The sequence below is a fragment of the Paramisgurnus dabryanus genome, chromosome 13 (assembly GCF_030506205.2).
Source record: "Paramisgurnus dabryanus chromosome 13, PD_genome_1.1, whole genome shotgun sequence".
NCBI classification, from domain to species: Eukaryota; Metazoa; Chordata; class Actinopteri; order Cypriniformes; family Cobitidae; genus Paramisgurnus; species Paramisgurnus dabryanus.
This window is the reverse complement of record NC_133349.1, coordinates 26,481,084-26,496,308: the sequence shown is the minus strand read 5'-3', so window position 1 is coordinate 26,496,308 and position 15,225 is coordinate 26,481,084. Positions and strand designations below refer to the sequence as shown.

Sequence of the window (15,225 nt, the reverse complement as noted above, 5' to 3'; positions counted from 1 at the left end):
GTTGTGTAGTGTCAATGGCCTGGTGATCTGCAAGATTTACACTGTGCTGATGTTCTCTTTCTCTGAATGAGCTTTTGTGCTTAAGTTGTTTATCCAGAGCAGTTTGGAGACTTGATATTGTTGTTGTTTGACAAAGATTTCACAGTCTCCCAACACAGAGCCTTGCGGGATCTCTCAAGTCAATTTCCATGTTGTGCCTTTGATTATAAAGTCAACTAAAACAAACAAGGGTCTTTTTTACAGAAAGACTCAGTCACTGTGTTCTCTAACAGTAAGCTTTACAATCTCTGGCAACCCCTTTGGGAAAGTGGGTACAGTAAATGTGGTATCACGTGATGGGTGCAGAAGGACTCACGTGGCTCCGAAGAAGTTATTATTAAACAACAGTGGATTTTACACCTGGTCACCTGATCAAGAGGGGCAGAACTATCAGTCTGAATTGGTACTAAAGTGGGCCAGGGGCTTTTGGGGATTAGTATCAAAGCCCAGACTGTCCATTATGGAACAGTGTAGCTGTCTGTCGTGTTGCAACCGCATTGTAACCTTTCTTAGAGTCTTTGATGGACAGCTGAGCTGAGTTGGCCTCTGATTCTCTGTCCTCTGGTTATTTTGGATCGGGGACTTTTAGTGCACAGTGACCTCAGACTGCACTCCCTGTTAAGACAACCGAGAGAGGGTTATCTGACAAACTTTGCTGCTTGCATATTGAGGACTCAAAACAAACATTTGTTGCAATGATTTGATTTATGGGTGTTTTTTATTACTCGCTGCAATTATGGCAAGCCTCACAATGCTTTATCGGTTTCTCTATGTGGGCTTTTTGCGAAACAGACAAGGACGTCTCACCGATTGGTGTTCAAGCCCTAATAAAGGTATGCTACATAAAGAAGTCTTTGTTTTAAGGAAGTATATTTACGCAAGTGTTTTTCGAGAACACTGTTGGGACAACAAGTACATGTTTTTTATCCTAGTCGGCTTTCAGTTTATAATGTTAAAGAAAGGTTTTATGAGATTATTTTAATTTGGAAACGCTGATTTTTTGAGTTGTTGTACTGGGCAGATGATGTCACGGTGATCCGTGTCATGTTTTGTTTGTCTCTCTGATTACGTCACCTGGACATTCACGGACTGATTCATCACACCTGTTCCCTGTTAGTGTTGTGTATTTATACTGCTGTCTGTTTCTCACCTGTCGCCGGATCATTGTTATTGTCATGACGTTCGTGTCTGTTCCTGTTCCGTCTGTTGGATGTTCCTGTGTTACCCACCTGTTGTTTTATTTCCGTTCTGTTAATAAATGTTATTTATTTCATGGTGAACCCAGCAATTGCGTCCTCACTCCTGTTACCGATCGTGACAGAATGATCCGGCCAGACTGGACGCAGCGGGTTCACGGAGGGCGGCTCCCCCAGGAATTTCGTCGAGGGGGAGTAGTGACATCGGGGTTCATTCTCCACCAGCCCCGATGTCTCTTGGGGACCACCGTGAGCGATCGCTCGCTCCTGCGGGTCTGCGGGAGGAGGATCGGCCCAGGCGGTCCCCCAACGGTTGAGTCGTCGTCGTCGACGGTCCCTCGGAGGACCACCGTCCCGCTCGTAGGGGGATCCGGAATGGACCACGCCCGATCTTTTCCCCGGGGTGGCTACCGAAGTGAGGGTCCCCATTTCCGCGAGGGGACGGGAGATGACTTCCGGGGGGCATCGGATCGTCGGCGATTCCCAGGAGGGGGGTAATTCGCCTGCCTCGGTCCTCGGAGCGATCGCTCCGGTTCTACTGGCGCAGTCCGGCCCACCGTCCTGTTGGTTTCGTCCCGGCGGCTGCCGGCAGCGTCAGGGTCCTCAAGCCCTCCACCCCTCCCTTGGACTCTTGCTACCAGACTTTTGTGTTTGTTTTGTTCATGTGAGTGTCTGGTAGCCACTCTTAGAGGGAGGGGTCATGTCACGGTGATCCGTGTCATGTTTTGTTTGTCTCTCTGATTACGTCACCTGGACATTCACGGACTGATTCATCACACCTGTTCCCTGTTAGTGTTGTGTATTTATACTGCTGTCTGTTTCTCACCTGTCGCCGGATCATTGTTATTGTCATGACGTTCGTGTCTGTTCCTGTTCCGTCTGTTGGATGTTCCTGTGTTACCCACCTGTTGTTTTATTTCCGTTCTGTTAATAAATGTTATTTATTTCATGGTGAACCCAGCAATTGCGTCCTCACTCCTGTTACCGATCGTGACAGATGACTTTTTAATGAATTAAGACAGATATCTGATATGCGTTCCTGTAGTTCAGTTGGTAGAGCGTTTTGTAAGCAGTGCAAAAGGTTTGATTTCCAGGGAGCACTATAATAAAATGATTAAATGTAAAGCTTAAATGCATTGAAAGTTGAAAGCTTATGCCAAATGCATAAATGTATTTTTTATTTATTTCTGTGTTATTGACTGTGGTTGGGTTATTGACTTATAACCACAAGCCTGAACATTAGAGCACCCAATGTGTTTTATGTACAGTAGTATTTTTGGGGATGTAAATAAGAATTGTAGGTCTTAGGATCTTTGGGTTCTTATTCTAGTTATGCCAAAGTATATTTTAGCACCTCAAGCTTTTAACCCTCGTGTGGTGTTCATATTTCTGTTACTTAGACAATGTTTGTGGGTCTAGTGGACCCACTGCATTATTTGTATCTTAAAACAATGCAGTCATACAAATTTATGTATAATTGTTTACAGATGTTTACTCTAGCCTTATTGCAGTAAAATAAACAGAATATATGGTTAATATTTGTCATTTACCACTAGTAGAGGACTATTTATAGATTCAAGTGCTATTCGTTTTTGTGATAGCCTAATATGAAATAAGAGAAGAAAATTCTATTCTCCCCCAGATATTGGGGAAAAACATGTTTATCTTAAATAAGTTTTTATCACTTTTTCATCTCAAATACGTTTTTCATCACTTTGATGTTTAATTCTTTGAACTAAGTTTGAAATTGTACACATTTGTGTCAGTTTACATAGCACAAGCCCCATCTGGAAAGATGCCGTATCAGAACATATCATCCACATTGAACACATAACCTGTTCATGTCAGCCTACACAACACATAAGAAGCAAATTTTTACCATGTAGCTGTGTTGCATATGCATTTCTTGTTTTTTAGAGACATATACTGTGTGTTCCTCTCCATCTTATGTCCACACACACTGCAGGACAATGTGTTGCTATTGGCTACAACCTAAAATGATAAAAATGCTTGGATATAATTTTTACTTTCTCTATTTCTACTTCTCTATTTACCTTCTCTCTCTCCGCACTCATACGCACACACACACGTGCGCGCGCACACCATAGGTTTTGTGGTAAACCCATGGTTTTACAAATGGTAATCAATACACCAATTTACCATGATTACTACACTTTTACTATTATACAGCCATGGTTATTTTTTGTAAGGGAGATAATGGTAAAATGTAGAATGGTTCCTGTTAGACAGAAGGTAAAGTGTTTGGGACAGTGGGGGCAGACAAGTGTTCATGCTTGATATATAACATGTTCTATCCTTGCGCTGCTACAGCAAGTGCAGAAGGACAAAACTCTGACATGCATCCATCACATAATGTACAGACATATATAAAAACACACTCATGCACTCACATCAGTCCCAGATAGAAGAAAAACAGAGTGAAGTTACATAGCACATTCATTTTTTACACTCTTATTAACCCCGGGTCCAGTGGACCCGAACACTACATATGTAATATAAATGTGAAGGGAGGGTGTACAGTGTACATTCATTATAAAGCTGTTTATTTCTATGTTCTTTATAGAAAATGAGCCAAGGCCAATGAATCTGAGGTTGAAACAATAATTAATTGCATAATTTTTCTTTTAGTAAACATTAAAAACGGGTCCCACAGACCCGAACACCACACAAGGGTTAAAGATCACCTAATAAGGCATATTTTCAAGATGTAGAGCAATATCAGATGTATAAAGTTTGATCCCAAAAAGTGCCTGTAAGGTTTTAGGTCCAAATACCCTATAAATGATTTATTATACCATGTTGAAAATGCCCATTTTTAGGTGTGCAGGAAATAAGTGCTGTTTTTGTCTGTGTCTATTTAAATGCAAATGAGCTGCTGCTTCGCTCCCCGTTTACTGTTATCTATATATCAAAAAAATACACAGTTTTTAATAAGACCATCATCCTACCACCTTGTTCATAATGAGTGTATAAATTATGTAAAGAAGTTTTAAAATAGAAATTATGACCTATCTGTGGTCTTTGGACAGTTGTGGGTGGAGCCTGTGCAAAGTGACATCAGTCTGCTCACAAAATGCCAACAGTCCCATAAGACTGTTGAGGTTTTATAGGGATTTATAAAAAAGGAGTGGGCAGATTTGTATCATTACAGAGTGGTTGTGTACACACACACTTATGTTCAAACAACATATGGTATAAAGTGAATTTCTCATATTAGGTGAACTTTTACTCGTCATAATCTCTCCAAAATGCTTAGATTTTGGTTTTGTCCCTGTACAAAAAAGCTAAATGTATTATTTTTAGTATGTTGTTGTTGTTATGTGGCATACAAACTTAATAAATGAGCAGACTTGCCGCATAAGCGGCAATGTTTGAAAGTATTTGGCGAGTGAGGCTTTATAGAGTTAACATGTGGATTTGAAGCCATCAACACAACCTGTTCCGGTAAAAATCTGCAAAATCTGAGGTCTCGCCAGCCTTTCAAGCCCCAAAGCATCTGAAAACACACACAGAGAAACACTGTTAAATTTCGCACTTTGTAGAGGGCATGAATTAAATAGCTGCAGTGGTAAATGAGCTGAATTAGATTGGTGCCACCCTCTCATGTTCAGGCCATTAGTGTATAAGCACTCATTGCCAAAGTTTCCTTTCTCACCTCCCCTTTGTGCTGCTACAGTTCGCTCTTATTTCCCAGAAACTCAGGGAGCAGATGTCATTTGGCTAGTTTTGAGAGCTCTTAATGCACCTGTATAATGGGAACGGTTGTACGGGGCCATCGTTGGCAGTTCGCTCAGGCAGGATTGAGACTGATCCCACTCTCAGGTATTGTGATTTCTTACTCTTTACAGGTTGGGGTCACCATTTTTAGGGGTCATGCTTGTTGATATCTTTAAGGTCATTTCAAAGATTGAAATGAATGTAAAATCAATGAGTGAAATCAAACAAAGTGACTAACTGTGCAATACAAGGTTTTATCAGTATGTGTGAACCCATGGTCATTGCACTGCTAATGCAATGCACCAACAATTGGGCTAGCAGAATCTCAATTTACATCTCCATCCATGCTCTGAACCGAATGGATTTTGAAAAGGATCAAATTTATGATTTTTTTTCTGCTGGTTTTACACACTGATCAAACATCACTTTACAACATCCTCAAATGGCAGAGTACAAGCCGTGCCCGTCCGACTCTGAAGAATTAAGGCCATTCATCACAAAGATGGCAGTGTGAAATGAATTCACGTCTGGGGAATTTTTCATGTGTCATTTCTAAGGGGTGTGCGATCGTGTGACTCTGTCCCAACCTGCCTGGCTCTTCCCCAGAGAAACTCTGCCGGCCATTGAAGAGTCTCACCGGTTGTAAAACAACAAGCAATCAAGACTTGCAAACCAGGCCCATAAAAGCAAGATACGGCAACGGGTCGGCAAAGGTTGCCAATAGAGAAGCAAAGAGAGGGGGAGAAATGCGGGCTGTAAATGGAAGAATGGGCCGAGGGATCCATAACTCATGTGAGGTGGGGACTGTATTGAGAAGCGCTGATGTGTGAGAGAAATGAGCTGGCGATAGCTCAGACACACTGTCTGCAATCTCGCAATGGAAAAAATACAAAATACAAATATAAAGTAATAAATTGTTGGCACGCAACTCTGTTGGCTTAAGCTTAAACTCTATGCTGAATTGTTCAATTGGACTGGGATGTCTTTTAATGTGCCACTAAAGATCGTGGTTACATCTAGAATGAAAAATTACTTTGGGGGTTTTCTTTTCTTGGATGTCGGGAAATACAGATTATTGTACATGCGGTTAGCCCTTGACAAATGTTGAGACAGTAAACCAGGATTTAAGCAAATTGAGACAATTGGGAGACATTTCTATAATGTTTCTTGGAAGGAAATTCTCTTCAACAGATTATCACATCAATAATGAGATGGAAACCACAGAACAGAAAGACTTAAATTACTGTACAGGAAAGTTTGGGAATAGCAGTAGGCATGTTGTTTACCAGCAAAGCTTGTTTTGGTTGGTTAGTTTACAGTAGTCTGGTGGGGATACAAGCACACTAGTATCTGATGCTGGGTTCCAACATCCAAAACATACTACATAAATCCTATTGAGCTTCCAACTGTTTGTTAGTACTACACTTTAAAGGCCACATAACACACGCTGTTTCTGCTAATCTTATGTTAATCTTGAGTACCTATAGAGTAGTATTACATCCTTCATATCTCCAAAGATTCTTTAGTTTTATCCTATTTATAAAAGACAGATCAGCTGTACTGCTACTTTCCAGAAAAACCCAAGCTCCTGGAGGTGTACCGCTGGCGAAGCGAGTCACAAACAAGCAACACACACAAAACATTATCCCACTATCTCTGGATAACTTATGATTCACTACATGTTCATGTCATTTACATTATATATGCACTTACTTGTTGAATGCCAACAAAACAAATATTTGATGCGGTTTTACTTACCGCCTGCGACTCATGACACGGTTGGGACCGCCCCATTTTAACAAAATCCAGCGTTAAACAAACACACAAGCACAACTCCGCTGCTACCCCAGATAAACAAAAGATATCCATTGTTCTCATAATCCTGGGTTCATCGGGAAGCTGAACAAACTTAAACTTCCCTCATAAACAACAACACTCTTCTTTGGTGACGTTGATTTCGTGTCAGCTCTTGGTTGGTGTGCTAAAGTGCCCATATAAGGACTTCCACTGTACTTCCAGCACTGCTTACCCAACAATTCAGTAGTTGAAAAAAACGCCACAAAACTTTTATGAACCCAGATGAAGTGCATTCGGCAAGGAAGTACTCAATCCTACAGCCAAATGGTTTTTGAACCTTTGCCCCTGTTTAGCATGAGGAATCCAACTCTTTAACAGTGTTAATAAGTCAGAACGCATGAAATGACGTTAACCCCCCTCCTCTTTAAAATACGCTAGGTTGCTTTCAACCCACGATTGGGTAAAATATGGACAAAACCAACCGCTGGGTTATGAATTAACCTGGGCTGAGTTTTTGTTATCCAACCATGGGTTGCAGACAACCCAGCAATTTGTAGCAGCATGCATATGGCAAACTCTATACAGTTTCTCCTTGTCTCTCATGCAGGGCAGTATTTGTGTGCCACATGCCTTTGTGCATTGTTATAATTTGGTTATTTGTAATTGACTTACTGTATAAGGTAACAGAGCTGGCATGCTGTTGAGCAGCTTTTCAAGTGAGATCACTCACTCAAGATGGGACACCAGCCTCAACACAATAACTTCTTGGGGTATTTAAATAAACATAGAGTGAATCTTAAACACAGAGCAGTTCTATAAAAAGACATATTGTCATTGTCATGGGGCCAGGGCGACATATGTACAGACGCAGAAATGAGTTTGAATAAAGTGCATCAGTGGGAGAGGTACTAGAGACAGACACGCCCCATTTCCTCAAAGCAGGTGCTCAACCTTCTGATCTAAAATTGACTTCTTCCCCTCGAACTCTCATGTAGACCTCCGACCAGCTGTTTTCTAATACGTTTCACCTCATTGTATCAGGTGATTGATGTGGATTGACAGAATGAGATGTGTACACAGAGGCATGGCCTGCTTTATCACACTCCTCACTGCTGAGAAAGTGGCACATCATTACCTTTGAGGCTGGGCTATATTTAGACAAGAGACAGAAAAAGGAAAAATGTCGCTCAGCACCTGCCAACATACACAAGTAGACCCAGCCAAAGTTTCCAGCCGTACGTGATTAAAGAGGCCAGTATTGACTGTGTGTTTTGCCAGAAGCTCACGAAGCTTGGGAAATGTTTCATATTGAAGTCATGTATCCGGACTGGTCAATTTCACTTAATTGTGTTTGGATTGTACATTGAAGTGTCAGAGTTCTTCAGTTTTCTAAATGAACTGTAGTATTAAAATCAAGGGAAAGGAGATGATGGTGTGGTCAACAAGTTTGTTTTTATACATCAGGTCTGTTCAGTGGATCATGGCCCCTATTTCATTGTTATAGTAAAAAACTCTCCAAAAGCACAACCAATGGGTGTTGTATTTTACATTGCAATAATATATGAGTATGCTCAAAATTAACAGTTGTGTCCCAAATTATGTACTACAGGTGCTGGTCATACAATTATAATATCATCAAAAAGTTGATTTATTTCACTAATTCCGTTCAAAAAGTGAAACTTGTATATTATATTAATTCATTACACACAGACTGATATATTTCAAATGTTTATTTTTGTTAATTTTGATGAAATATAACTGACAACTAAGGAAAATCCCAAATTCAGTATCTGAGACAATTAGACATATACAAATCTTGGCCAACTGAAAAGTATGAGCATGTACAGCACCCAATACTGTACTTAGTTGGGGCTCCTCTGCCTGAATTACTGCAGCAATGCGGCATGGCATGGAGTTGAACAGTCTGTGGCACTCAGGTGTTTTGAGAGCCTAGGTTTCTCTGATAGTGGCCTTTAGCTCTTCTGTCCTGTTTGGTCTGGCATATCGCATCTTCCTTTTCACAATACCCCATAGATTTTCTATGGGGTTAAGGTCAAGCATGTTTGCTGGCCAGTTAGGAACAGGGATACCATTGTCCTAAAACTAGGTACTGGTACAGTAGCTTTGGCACTGTGTGCAGGTACCAAGTCTTGTTGGAAAAGGAAATCTTCATCTTCATAAAGTTGGTCAGCAGCAGGAAGCATAAAGTGCTCTAAAACTTCCTGGTATACGGCTGCGTTGACCTTGGACCTCAGAAAACACAATGGACCAACACCAGCAGATGACATGGCACCCCAAACGTCACTGACTGAAAGCTTTAAGCAACGTCGATTGTGTGCCTCTCCTCTCTTCCTCCATACTCTGGGATCCAGATTTCCAAAGGGAAAGCAAAATTTACTTTGAAACATAATTTTGGACAACTCATGCAGCAGTGCAGAAGCGAGGCGCTTCTGAGGCTGGTTGTTGTTTAAGAGTGGCTTGAAACACAGCTTAAACCCATGTCTTGAATACGTCTGTGCGTAGTGGTTCTTGAAGCACTGATTCCAGCTGCAGTCCACTCTTTGTGAATCTCCCCCACATTTTCGAATGGGTTTTGTTTCACAATCCTCTCCAGGTTGCGGTCATCCCTATTGCTTGTACACTTTTTCTACCACATCTTTTCCTTCCCTTCGCCTCTCTGTTAATGTGCTTTTGAAATATATCAGGAATGAATATAATATACAAGTTTTCACTGTTTCAATGGAATTAGTGAAATAAATCAACTTTCTGATGATATTCTAATTGTATGACCAGCACCTGTATACACTATGCACTATATACTCCACTACCTAGGTTCCCGGTCCGAGCCACTGTTGGATCAGGTGGTCTTTCTGTTTTACCTGTGGCAATGTGGATTTACTCCAGGTACTCTGTTGTCCTCCCACAGCCCAAAAACATCCATTTTACATAAACTAAAGATGCCAAATTGTCCTTTCTCAACTTTCAATTAACTTGTGCATAGATTAACTTGGGTATGGATTAGAGCGATAGTTCAGCCAAAAAATTACCAGGATTTACTCACCCTGAACACATCCGAGATACATATGTCCGTAATTTTACAGACTAAGGGCCGGATTTACTAACAGCTTGGTCGGTGCAAATCATCATTTAGGTGTTAAATAACGACTCTCACAATTTACTAAAGACGCGCAGTGGATAAGTGGAAAAGGTGTGATCTAGTTATTTTGCGACTTATCTTTATTGCATATGTATTTCTAGGAGTTTCCCTTTCAGATGAAAAAATTTATGGGAGGAGCTTATTTGAATTATTCACACAACGTTATTTTTTATTTGTTGAAGTAAATAATAGAGGAGTCACTAGAAGTTGTCACACAATAGCAGATGTTTCAAAGGCTTTATTAACTGGGATTTCACACCGCAAATTTTCAGCTGAGATGTCTGTGGTGCTGAACCAGGCGTTAGTAGATCACCTGATGAGCTCTGCCTATTTGCGCCCCTGAACTAATTTGCGCTGCTCTTAGTAGATTGCGTTGGTCATTATGGAAATCAGCTGTTGTGCCTGTGTTATTTAATTTGCACCTTTTTAGTAAATAACCCGCAGATATTACCACTCCCATCCGTGCTTTTTTAGAATTGCACTCTCACGCTAATTTGCCAATTTAGTAAATCTGGCCCGAACACATTTTTTGTTATTTTGGAAAATGTCCTCTTCCAAGCTTTCTAACAATTAGAAACGGGGTCTACTTCCTTCATGTTCAAAGAATGTGCATCCATCCTTCACAAAAGTGATCAAAACGGCTGCCTTCTGGGGGTATATTATCCAAACCAATATTATCTGTACCGCGCCTGCTCTCAAAAGGAGAGACATCCCAGATAGCAAAATTTTTCAGGGCCAGAAATGGCTGAGTTCAGGCTGTTCTTTTGGCACACATGCCGCCACGGCTTACGGCCCTTGATTGGTCCCAAAGCTGCTTGCCTTAAGTAATCCAGAATCTAGCCGAAAGCAGACCGTAACTTAGCCGCAACCCTTTCACACCTCGAAAAAATCAGCCACAGCTCTCCCGGAATTTCCAGATAACAACCAGAAAAGAGCCCAAATTACCACATTTATCCCCAAACTTACCCACAACTTTTCCAGAAACCCCAAATGTAACCCAGAAAATAACCAAAATTACCATATTAACCCCAGAACCCACCCGCAACTTATCCAGATGCCCCAGAAAATAGCCATAAAGTGACCAAAATATATTTATATACCGTAAAATGTATAATTGAAAAACACAGATATAAAGCAAATATAGAGTTTTATTGATGCTGACAAGAATAATTTCAGATAACAGCAAAATAAATGAAATGTCAAATGTTCTGCCAAATAAACAAATAACAGTAGAAGGATCAAATAAAAGCAAAGAAATAGCCAAAGTAACATAAAAGCTAACAGAGAAACATTAACTTAATTGTTTTAAACAATAAACATGCAATAAAAAACAGATGTAATAACAGAAAGCAATATACAACAATTGGTTAAATATAAAAAACATGCAATATAAAATGAATGTTTACAGATGTGTAAATGTGTTAGATAAATACATTTGAAAATAATACAATGTTATGTCACCAGCTAGAAAAAAAGCAACATTTAGTAACTTTAATCTCCAGTCATGTCTGTGCACACAAAGGACTTCTTACAGCCTACAGAATAAGAGCATAAAATACAGTTAGAAAATACATTTACATAAAATGCATAAGAGTAAGGACAAAAATGACATAGTACACACTGCCAATCCAAGAACTGATACTTTTAAGTTCTTTAAATGGGAAAAGATATGTTTGCAGATTTCAGAGTTCCAGAAGGATTTCTAAATTACCAATTATTACCATTTTCATTTCCTGTTTCATTATTTGCCAGCGCTCACCCCAAACAATCCAAGATCAAGTCAATCAATCAATTTTTTAACGAAGTTAAAACTCACATCAGTCTTTACCCAGACAGCTGGAACAACATAGTCTGGTATAGGACTTCTGCAAACAAAAAACAAGTATAAGTAAAGTTTATATTGTAAAAGGTCAAATAAAAGATTAAGACAAGCAATAAAGACAACATTTATAACTCTTAGGTATAAAATTCCTTTACAAAAGCAATGGATGTCTTCATGTCTTTGTCTCTGTCTGGAGTACAGTCTGCTGTTTTCCCAAGAGGCAGTAATATCTATTAAATAGAGAAGTCAAACATATGATCAGATACACATTTGTTTAATACTTAAACTATTACATTTTAAATGAAGTATTAAACTCACATTATTCTTCATCCAGATTGCAGGAACAACATGCATTGTTGACAAAGTGTGGTACATGACTTCTAGAAACAAAAAACAAGTACAAGTAAACTTTATATTGTTAAAATGTCAAATAAAAGATTAAGACAAACAATAAAGACAACATTTATAACTCTTGGGTATAAAATTCCTTTACAAAAGCAATGGATGTCCTCACGTCTTTGTCTCTGTCTGAAGTACGGTCGCCTGTTCTCCAAGAGGCAGTAATATCTATTAAATAGAGGAGTCAAACATCTGATCAGATACACATTTGTTTATTATTTAAACAGTTAAGTTTTTAAATTAAGTGTATTAACCTCATTATTATTCTTTACTCACATTATTCTTTATCCAGATTGCAGAAACAACATTTATTGTTGACAAAGTGTGGTACATGACTTCTGCAAACAAAACGCAAATATAATTAAACTTTATACTGTAAAATAAAAGATTAAAACAAACACATACAAAATGCATGACTCTTGCGTATTAAATTCCTTTACAAAAGCATGTGGTTATTCTTCAAGCAGGGGTTGGTTATGTTACACCGTAAAATAAAGCAAATAAATCTGGCCTTTTAACAACACAATCTTGTAAACTGCACTGACCAGGACTGAAGAGAATAAGAGATCATAGTAAACCATCTTTATTAAGCTAAAACTTGAATACATGCCTTTCTAGAATATCAAAAACATTGTTTTACTAAGATATAAATAGTAGGAATGAGTCACTTGGCTATCTGTTATGATTACCAGCAAATGCTGATTTGTGGTTTGGTACAGAAAACATCTCATCTTTGGTTGGCTTCTTTGGGTTCAGCATTCATTTATTTTTAAAGATTCAAACTTCTTATTGATTATTTTATCATCCCCGTCATGCATGTTGCTTCTCTTACTGTAAAAACATGCATGTTTAACGTTATCTATGTTAAATGATAAAATACTTGCACTTACACGAAAATACATCACAGAAAAGAATAACAAACAAAAAGGAAAACCAACTGGGTATCGCGCTGTAGAACAATAAGTGCAATATACGTAGATTTAAAAGAAAAAGAAAAGTATCTTAATAACTTACCTTACTGTGTTATATAAAACTCCAAAAAGACAAAAGATCGCGCGTCCTCCGTCCAGTACACAGCAGGGGTTTGAAATTCGCGGAAGTTCCTGATCATGACCAGTTGCATTATGGGAAAGGTAGTCCATTTTCCACGGCGTATTGAACGCTCCTGAGGTTAAATGACTACTATTTCCAAGATGCATTGCAATATATGTCATTTAGGAACGAAAGTGCACCAATAAATATTAGTATTAGTAAGTCGTATTTTTAAATTTAAACACAATTTAATGTAAAGTCTTATTTATTTATAAAAAATAAAATACAAAACTAAAAAGACTTAAACAAGCACACATACTTAAAATACTTTTGTTTGATGTATATTAGAACAGACTGCATTATTCATTTATCTGTTTATTGCATTGTTTGTATATTGCACATTGACCCCTTTGGATTAACTGCCCAAAATAACATTTTCTACATTTTGTCTTTCAATAAGGATAAACATATTTATTATTGCCTTAAATATTAACTTTGATGTTTTTATCAATTGTAAATATGATTTTATATAAATAGGTTTTGAAAAGTGTCTGCTATTTAATAAATAAATATTGTCAATGGTTTTTGACATGACAAAGCCATTTAATTTAGACTTTTTACATTTACAAAAACTTTTTGGTGTGTTTTTTTTACTCTTTGGCCAACCAAACCTTAGCCAGAACTCTGCCAGATATTTACTATTTTCTGGCAGACCACACTCAAGCCAGGACTCAGCCAAAAATGTACCTTTTGCTTTTGGCTGGCTAGCCTCACCCCACAACTCCCCCGAAAGCTGTTTCACACAAAGGTGTGAACAAAAGAGAGCCTAAATTTAGCCATAAATGCCCAATGTAAGCCAGATTTGTGCCAGAAACTTTGCTATCTGGGATCAATTGCGCAACCACTTACTTTCATCTGCCTTTGTAAAACCTTCTTATGCACGCAGCAGGGTTACGTGAATGTCCGAGCTGCACGCACGACAGACCGACTAAGCAATATGATGGCATGTTAGAGGGCTGTATGTCATTGTGCACCAAACGAATAAGAAACACAAATTTAACATTACGATGGGTTTCAGTGTTAAGAGAGCGCTTTACTTCCTGCTTCTGGTTAATACAATCGCATCCTAATGACGAAAGCGCGCCCGGGCTTGAATCGAAAAAAGTACAGTGTGATAGCGTGCATCTGGGGGAGTAGGGAGGGGGACAATCGCGCTGGGGCATGGTTTGGTTGGATAGTATGAATGCGCCCTAACTGTTATAAAGCTTGGAAGAGCTAGGACATTTTCTAAAATTCAGCGTGAATCATGTAGTAATTATTATTTTGGCCGAACTATCCCATTTCTTGTCATAAATATACCCATATATTCTGGAATAGTGTTAAGAAATACATACATTTTAAAAACTTTTTTTGAAGGATAGTGTCATCTAACAAATGTTAAGCTAAGCGAACATCTTTTACTTACTGGAAGTAGTCAATAAAAAGCATTTTGTATGTCATGAATGAGTACTTCTTCCAATTTTCAGTGTGTACACACCACAGTATTTATAAAACAAAATGACGTATAGATTAGTACATAAGTATTCGATTTGGGACTTTAATGCTTTGAATATCTTTTTTACAAACTAAGTCTGTGAGTGGGGGAAATGTACTGTGCCATCGGGTTAATGCACATTGAATTATTCCTGTGTTGTGCATCAGTTATGCTTCTTTGGTAAAGATGTTTTCAATCTCTTCATCACTTTGATGCCAAATATGACATTGTAATAGATGAACTGTCTTTGATCTGAAGTAACTTACAGATCAGAATCATGAATAACAGCTGAGGTACAGTGGTGTCTATTTCCTGGTTTCTGCTGCAAGGATTGCATTGTTACACTATGGGTTGCATTAACCTGACACATGTCATTCTTCTCAACACAAGCATCATGAATGACTATGACCTCCACATGTTGTGTGACACATACTGTAGCGTCATGGAAGGGGGATTTTGTGAGGTTGCTAGGTATCAAAATAGCAGGAAACAGTGAAGCTCAGAACGGCAC

At 38.8% G+C, this 15,225-nt stretch overlaps 1 protein-coding gene and 1 long non-coding RNA gene across 7 annotated transcripts in view; one reads left to right on the top strand and one right to left on the bottom strand.

The window, feature by feature from the left end:
* The window catches only part of triob (trio Rho guanine nucleotide exchange factor b), a 166,731-nt gene that overhangs the window by 35,970 nt on the left and 115,536 nt on the right, over positions 1–15,225 (top strand). The window lies entirely within an intron of this gene.
* On the bottom strand, positions 10,645–13,322 carry LOC135718012 (uncharacterized). 3 transcript variants are annotated; one of them, XR_012334802.1, is made up of 8 exons: positions 13,163–13,322; positions 12,817–12,979; positions 12,425–12,486; positions 12,243–12,316; positions 12,068–12,129; positions 11,905–11,979; positions 11,744–11,792; positions 10,645–11,462 (listed from the first exon to the last, which is right to left on the bottom strand). It is a non-coding gene; the product is annotated as an uncharacterized lncRNA (long non-coding RNA). The 3 variants fall into 3 exon arrangements; XR_012334800.1 differs by having other exon boundaries at positions 12,068–12,316; positions 12,838–12,979; XR_012334801.1 differs by lacking the exon at positions 12,817–12,979 and having other exon boundaries at positions 12,068–12,316.